Source organism: Leptonychotes weddellii, chromosome 15 (genome assembly GCF_054177405.1).
Source record: "Leptonychotes weddellii isolate Sample4059 chromosome 15, ASM5417740v2, whole genome shotgun sequence".
In the NCBI taxonomy this organism is placed as follows: Eukaryota; Metazoa; Chordata; class Mammalia; order Carnivora; family Phocidae; genus Leptonychotes; species Leptonychotes weddellii.
Window position 1 is genome coordinate 23,160,132 of NC_138383.1, and position 8,888 is coordinate 23,169,019.

The window sequence follows — 8,888 nt, forward strand, 5'->3', positions numbered from 1 at the left end:
TTGAATTTATTTTTGTGAATGGTGTATGAAAATGGTTGCTGTCCAGTTGAAGAGACTATCTTTTTTCCATCAGATGTTCTTTACTGTTTTGCCAAAGATTAGTTGACCATATAATTGTAGGTTTATTTCTGCATTTTCTATTCTGTTCCATTGACCTGTGTGCCAGTACCATACTGTTTCGATGACTACAGCTTTGTAATCTAACTTGAAGTCTGGAATTGTGATGCCTCCCGCTTTGCTTTTCTTTTACAAGATTGCTTTGGCTAGTCGGGGTCTTTTGCGGCTCCATACAAATTTTAAGGTTGTTTGTTCTAGTCCTGTGAAAAATGCTGTTGGTGTTTCAATAGGGATTGCATTAGATGTATAGATTGCTTTGGGTGGTATAGACATTTAACAATATTTGTTCTTGCAAACCATGAGCATGGAATGTCTTTCCATTTCTTTGGGTCGTCTTCAATTATTTTCATCAGTGTTTTATAGTTTTCAGAGTACAGGTCTTCCACCTCTTTGTAGAACCTTGATTTCTCATCTATTGTTTGACTTTTTAGCATTTGGCCTGATTCAAAGATTATCAGTACTTTAAAAACAAACAAACAAAAAAACAGTTCTAGTGATCTTTACTCAATTTTCTTTCTCCTTGATCTTTCTGCCACACATCACACTGTTTATTGGTAACTATTTGAAATATTCCCTTTTGACTTTGCACATTCATGCACGGACATAGGATGTACCCAGCATGGCTCCCACTTCTTTACTACTTCAGCTGTAGTTGAGCAGAGTAGAAAAATTAGGAAATTGAAATGAGAGAGTTTGTGTTTAAATCCTGCTTTGCCAAATATGAGCTGAGCATGGCTGCACTGAGTCTCAGCCCTCATGTAATGAATATAAGCAGTAACTCCCTCTGAGCTGTGTGAGGATCTAATGAGATCATGCCTGTGAAATTGCTTGGTGAACTGTAAAGCCCCACATAGATGTTAACGTTGTCTTCCTTCCTTCCTCTTCCTCCCCTTCCTCCTCCTCTCCCAGCCTCCTCCCTTCTCTTCTCCTCCTTTTCCTCCTTCTTTGCTTCTTCTATCCTATGGAAATTTGATTCAGTTCAAGTAAGAAAGTATGTGAAATTGCTTGTAAACTATAAACGGGTATTATTGACACTCTCTTCTCCCATATACAGGGTCCCCAATTCTGTCATTTCCATCTTCAAAATATCTCTCAGAACCTCATGCCTTGGTGTTTTAGATTGCTACTTAATTCTTAGGTTATCTTACTTTCCATATGTTTATGTCCTGTCTCCTATGTTGGATTGATCCCAAGCTTTTTTATGTCTTTGCACATGAGCTTCTGTAGGGCCTTGCAGTTGATCAATGTTGACTGATTGATGTCTTTGCTCTTGTAGTTGCCTAATACAATGAAAGAACACAGACTGTTTGTTTGTGTTTTTTTAAGATTTTATTTATTTATTTATTTGACAGAGAGAGACACAGCCAGAGAGGGAACACAAGCAGGGGGAGTGGAAGAGGGAGAAGCAGGCTTCCTGCCGAGCAGGGAGCCCGATGCGGGGCTCGATCCCAGGACCCTGGAATCATGACCTGAGCTAAAGGCAGATGCTTAACGACTGAGCCACCCAGGCACCCCTGGAGAACACAGACTATTTGAGAAAGGGGAAGGGTATTGAGACTCTAGAGAAGAGGCTGGATAAGCAGAAGCCAGATTACTGAGGGCCTTGGGTTAGGAAACTGGGAATTTTGCCTTTCACAGATGAGAAGATGTTAAGTGATTTTTCAATAGGCAAATGACATTGTTGGGATTCTGTCTGGAACATATTTTATTTAGCTCTGAACCCCAGAGCCTAGTACAGCACTCGACACACAGGAATTGCCCTGTCAATCTATGTTCAATTGCTTTTATCACTCAACAGAGTATTCTTCAATTGTTTGATTATTCTGAAGATGAAATACTTTGCCTTTTAGGGAGGAAATAGATCCTGTCTGTAGACCCACCGGTATCTCTACCCACCTTGGTACAAAAGAAAAGGGAAAAATTCTGTGGCAAAGTATAAGCCAAAAGATTTTGGTTTCTGGAAAACCTAAAAACTTTCTGTGGAAAATTCTGCTGGGGCCCCAGGAAGATTGGTTTCTTCTACCTCAACTTTTTCTGTCTGTGCTGAGTATTTGTTGCTACTTTAGGCAACCCCTCCTGGGTTCTGTTTGAGCATCTACCCCTCTCCCACTCTCCATCCATCTTTTTCCTTTGGGTCCTAACATCTAGGCTGAAGACAACTAGAACATAGCATTCTCCTGGCCACTGTAATGGGTTCAGGGATGGTCACTGACCTAATTAGGTCAATCAGAGTCAATAACTATCAGTTGTGCTTGAGATATTGGGATAGGACTCTTTCCTGTGAAATGTGAACCTGGATGCATCCATTGTTGAGGTTCCTGGAGCCATCTTATTACCATCAGGAGAGAGTCTGCTGGTGAATTCAGCTAACACAGGCAAAACATGGAGGAAAACCAAGTACCCAGAAAAACTTTTGAGCCCCCTGCATCACCTCTATCTGGACTTTCAGCCACAGGATGTCTAAGCATGGGTCCCCAAAGGAGCAGAGCCTGAGCAAAGGGCTCTGTGCTTCCACTTTAATAGGGAGAGAAATCCTAGAGAGCAGGAGTGAAGGACAAAGGGAATAAAGCAGCCAAGGACGGAGAACCAACCCAAGGTTGCATTATTGAGCCAGTTCACTGTTAAGTACAATTGTTTGACCCCCAACACGGGCCAGTCCTCCAAGAAGCGGCCTAAACTGCATCCCAGGACAATCCCTCCAAGAAAGGAAAAGGGCCAAGAATTTACTCACTAGTTCCCGTTTTCCACTGGTCAAAGGATGCACATCACAGACTGTTGACTCTCCCACATTTCTGGGTTTGAAACACTGGAAGACAAGTAGGGTCCTGCACCTCCATGTCAACTGGGAAGTCTCGAGGCAGGAGACCAGTGACACAGTGTGAGTTGAGAAGCTGTCCAATTGCGCCGCATGAAGTCAGAGCCTGTGCGGCAGCTGGAAGGAGAGAAGGTGAGGCCAAGAGAACCTAAGTGTGCCTAAGAGGCATCCCAGATACTCCTGAGTTAATAATAAGTCCCTTTTTGGCTCAAGCCAGCTGGCGTAGGTTTCTACATAAGCCATCTTGTGTTTACAACATCCATCTCCCTACTCCCTGGACTGCTGTAACACTCACTGCCTGGGCCATTCATTTGGCATGAAAGTGGGTGCTGTCTTTTGGTTACTTAACTGTATTGCATTGGTGCAGGTCCTGTCTCTCCAAGAGATCTGCGTGGTGCTGAGAGCAGCCAGTAGCTTCCAATACTCTGTGCCTGTGTGCCATTCACACAATGCTTCATAAATATTTGGCTGAACTGATTTTTTCAGTTTCATAAAGTTCAGCGTTCTGCTCTTTGGCCGCTCGCATCCCAGTGTGTTTCTCCCAATGTATGCTATTTTTTTTTAAACTTGTTAAAAATGTGTCGCTTGGGCAGTACTTACACAATGAATCACCACATGACTTCACATGCCCAGTGGCATTTGGATTCTAAAGTTAAATCACTGTTCTTCTAGTCTCACTATGGTTAATGTGAAAAAAATATTAAGTGACATGCAGAATAGCTCCAGGAGATTCGATATTGACTGAAACTGGAATTCTGGAAGTTAAGAGTGAAGAAAACAAGCAGAAGGAAATAATTAAATCATAGGCAGAAACTGATTTGTTAATTAGATAAAAAGTAAAGATTTGAATAATAAGCTTGATTTGGTAGATATCTGTATTCTTGTAGGACTTGCCAAGGACAGAAGTTCTCTTCAAACATCCATGGAAAAGTTTAAAATTGCCTGTGTAATAGATCACAAAGAAAATTTCCATAAATTCCCCAGAGTAGAAACCTTCTGACCCAAACGGTCTACAGATCCTTAACACAAGAAATTAATGACAAATGTAGGAAAAAAAAATCTATTCACTTGCAATTTTAAAGGACTTTTTGCAACAGCTTTTACATTAAAGAGGAAATCAGAACTGAAATTTCCATAATCTGTAGTTAAATAGGAAATCAAAGCTGAAACACGGATCGCTTTAGAATAATGACAACATGGACACTACATGCCAAGTTCTATATGATGCAGAGAGAGAGTGATAATTGGAGGGAAATTTATTTCCTTAAACACACTTATTAGAAAATAAGAAAAACTGAACCTAAGTTATCTAAGCATGCAGTTCAGGTCGCTAGAAAAAGAGAAGCAAAAATAAACCTAAATCAAGCAGAAGGTAAGAATTAAAGACAAAATGGATGAAATAACAAACATCAGGTGTCTCAAATCAAAAGCTGATGATTGATAAAATAGATAAAATTTGTACAAGTCTGATTAAGGGAAAAGAGCTCAAACTGGTGATTTTAGAAACAAGAAGTGAACATGATTATAGAAACAGAGGTTATTAAAGAATTTAGAGAATCCTATGTGCAACTGGATTAAATCTGGATGAAAATTACAATTCTCAGGGAAATTATAAATTATCTCAATTGACTCAAGAAATATTATCAAATCCAAATAGACCACCCCTTATGGAAAAAATTTGTTTAAAATCTACCCACAGTGGAGTGCCTGGCTGGCTTAGTTGGTGAATGAAGCATGTGACTCTAGATCTCAGGGTTCTGATTTCAAGCCCCAGGTTGGACATAGAGCCAACTTAAAAAAAAAAAAAAAGAAGGAAAATCTACCCAAGGAAAAGAAATGAGGTTTTATGGTAAGATCTTACAAACTCATTCCATGAGGCTGGCATAATGCTTATACCAAAGTGGACAAGCATAGAACAACCAAGAAGGAAACCAAAAGCTAAATTTGCTTATAAACACAGATTTTTAAAATCTTAAGTGAAATATTAGCCAATTGGATCAGTGTATTAAAGTAATGCAAGGATGGTTCAACATTAAGATATTTGTTAATGAAATTCACTATATTAATACACCAAAGAACAAAAAGTTCTTTTTTTTTTTTTAAAGATTTTATTTATTCATTTGAGACAGAGAGATACAGAGGGAGCATGAGCAGGGGGACAGCAGAGAGACAGGGAGAAGCAGGCTCCCCACTGAGCAGGGAGCCTGATGCGGGACTTGATCCCAGGACCCTGGGATCATGACCTGAGCTGAAGGCAGACGCTTAACCGTCTGAGCCACCCAGGCAGCCCAAGAGGAAAAAGTTCTGATCATTTCGATTGATACCAAAAAAATAAAAATTAAATTAAAAATAAAAAACCTCCGCACACATTTAATAAAATACAATACCCTTTCATGATTGGAAAAACAAAACAAAACAAAACAAAAAACAAAACAAAAAAACCTTCTTACAAGTGAAGCAGGAAAGAAAACATCTTTGGGGTGCCTGGCTGGCTCAGTGGGTGGAACATGCGGCTCTTGATCTCAGGGTCATGAGTTTGAGCCCTACACTGGGTGTAGAGGTTACTTAAATAAATAAACTTAAAAAAAAAAAAAAGAAAAGAAAACATCCTGAACGTGACAAAGTCTCCATCAGAAACCTACAGCTAGAGCAAATGCTAAAGTTAATGGCTAAGTATTAGAAGCATTTTCTTTAAAGTCAGGATTGAGACAAACCAAGTTGATACCGTGTTTTGTTTTTTTTTTAAGATTTTATTTATTTGGGACGTCTGGGTGGCTCAGTCAGTTAAGCGGCTGCCTTCAGCTCAGGTCATGATCCCGGTGCTCTGGGATGGAGTCCCGCATCGGGCTCCTTGCTCAGCAGGGAGCCTGCTTCTCCCTCTGCCTGCAGCTACCCCTGCTTGTACTCTCGCTCACTCTCTCTCGCCCACGCTCTCTCTTTCTAACAAATAAATAAATAAAATCTTCAAAAAAAAAAAAAAGATTTTATTTATTTGAGAGAGAGAGAGAGAAGAGAGAGCACGAGCAGGGGGAACAGCAGAAGGATAGGGAGAAGCTGAGCAGGGAGCCTGAAACAGGGCTCAGGACCCTGAGATCATGACCTGAGCTGAAGGCAGACACTTAACCAACTGAGCCATTGCAATAAGTAGAAAAAAGGGTAGTCATTGCAGTAAGATGAAAAAACAAGAGGTATACACCAACATGAAAAGAGACAAAATGGCATTATTTCTAGATTATATGATAATTCACACAGAACCTCCAACACCTTAAAAAATGATTATGGCTTGTTAAAGAATCTAACAAGTTGGTAAATTAGAAGAAACGTACACACACACAAAAGCCAGCAGCATTCCTATAGATCAGCAATAATAAATTAAGAAATATGATAGAAAAAAGATATAACTCACATTAATAATAAAAATGAAAAATGTACTTAGGAACAAATTGTCAAAATGCACAGGGGAAAAAAAACTTATGAACTTTATTAAAGGATATACGAATATTGAACCTACAGAGAAACAACTTATGTACTGAAAACGATGAAAAAACTCAGGATTAAAAAGATATTCATTCTCCTCTGAATTAGTTCCTTTTGACATTCCAGCAGGACTTTTTATGGATATGCTGATTCTGAAATTCATCTGGAAGAAAAAACATACAAGAATAGCTAAGAACATTTTGAAATAGAAGAATAATGAGAGGAGCACCTCCTGTTATATATCAAGACATACAACAAAGATACCAAAGATTATAATAATAAAAAATGAGGTATTGATGTAAGAATAACCAAATAGGTGAGGAAACAGAACAGAGAGTCCTGAAGCATGTCCTGTATAAACAGGAACTTAGTTTATAATAATGATGGCAATCACAATTTATGGGGCAAAATGATGTTAAGACAACTGGCTATCAATTTTAGGAGGATATTCAAGGTGGTTTAAAAATCAAAACATTCTTAAAGACTTTAAACCACAAGAGAAATGTAAAAACGTATTTTTTAAATCTTGAGTTGAGGTAGGCCTTTCTAGGGAAGGCCCCAATCCCAAAGGCCATAAAGAAAAGATTAACAGATAGACTACAGATAAACAGATTTATCCATTAATAAGCAGATTAACAGATAAACATTTAAATCTTTGGTATACCCAAAGAAGCCATAAACAACATTAAAAGACAAATGGCCAACTGAGAGAAACCCCATTTGTGACTTAAGCAAAGACCAAAAGATTAATACTGTAATATATAAAGACTTCTACAAATCAACAACTGAAAGATATAAGCTCCATGGAAATTACCCAATATTAAAATGGAATCAATTCACTGAAGGAAAAAAAAAAAACACAACTTATTAACAAACATATAAAATGACAATCTCATGAATTACATGGGCAACACAAATGACAACAATGAGATATTTTTATTTTGTCCACTGGTTTGATGAAAAAAAAATTGCTAACTATTACCATTGACCAAAGAGTGGGGAAAGGGATCTTTAACAGGAATTCGAATTGGCTAAGTATGAGGGTAGGAGTGAACACTGGTGCCATTTTGTAATAAGAACAAAAATGCCCAGGGGCGCCTGGGTGGCTCAGTCGTTGAGCGTCTGCCTTCGGCTCAGGTCATGATCCCGGGATCCTGGGATCGAGTCCCACATCAGGCTCACTGCTCAGCGGGGAGTCAGCTTTTCCCTCTCCCTCTGTGTTCTCTCTCAAAGAGAGGGCACCTGGGTGGCTCAGTTGGTTGAGCAACTGCCTTCGGCTCAGGTCATGATCCTGGAGTCACAGGATCGAGTCCCACATCGGGCTCCCTGCTCAGCACGGAGTCTGCTTCTCCCTCTGACCCTCCTCCCTCTCATGCTCTCTGTCTCTCATTCTCTCGCAAATAAATAAAATCTTAAAAAAAAAAAAAAATTAAAAAAAAAAAATCAAAGACAGTGGGGCGCCTGGGTGGCTCAGTGGTTGAGTGTCTGCCTTCGGCTCAGGTCGTGATCCCAGAGTCCTGGGATCGAGTCCCACATCGGGCTTCCTGCTCCATGGGAAGCCTGCTTCTCCCTCTCCCACTCCCCCTGCTTGTGTTCCCTCTCTTGCTATGTCTCTCTCTGTCAAATAAATAAATAAAATCTTTAAAAAAAATAAAAATAAATTTAAAAAATTAAAAAAAAGAACAAAAATGCCCATATGTTTGCAGAAAGACTCATCTTTTTTTTTTAATTAAAAAAAATTTTTTTTTTACTGGAGAAAATGATTTTATTATGAATTTCAGTGTCTGATCCCAAGGATTAGTTTTTTTTTTTTTTTTTTTTTTTTTTTTTAAAGATTTTATTTATTTATTTGAGAGAGAGTGAGAGAGAGAAAGAGCACAAGAGTGGGGAGCAGGAGAGGGAGAAGCAGACTCCCCGCCGAGCAGGGAGCCCGATGCGGGACTCGATCCCGGGACTCCAGGATCATGACCTGAGCCGAAGGCAGTCGCCCAACCAACTGAGCCACCCAGGCGCCCCCAAGGATTAGTTTTTATCCTCCATACTACAGGCTTTTTAAAAACATTTTTAAATTTAAATTCAATCAATTAACATATAATGTATTATTGGTTTCAGAGCTACAGACCTGTGATTCATCAGGAAAGACACATCTTCGAAGACACTTTACAGATAATTATAGTTTAGAATTGCGAAGGAGATGGGAACACCTTAAATATCCATCCCCAACGGATAGTTGAATAATTTCAATCCATCTTGTACTTGGAAGCTGTTGATGAGGCAGATCCATCCTGATGCAGGAAGACAATGTCTGTACCAGGCACTGTTCTCCATGCTTTATGTCCATTTAATCCTTCCAGAAGCCCACTGAGGAAGATACCATAATTTGTGCTATTTCACAGACAAGGGAACTGAGACATAGTGGTGTGAGTCATTCATCTAAGATCACACAGCTGGTTGGCAGAGCTGGGATTTGAACCCCAGT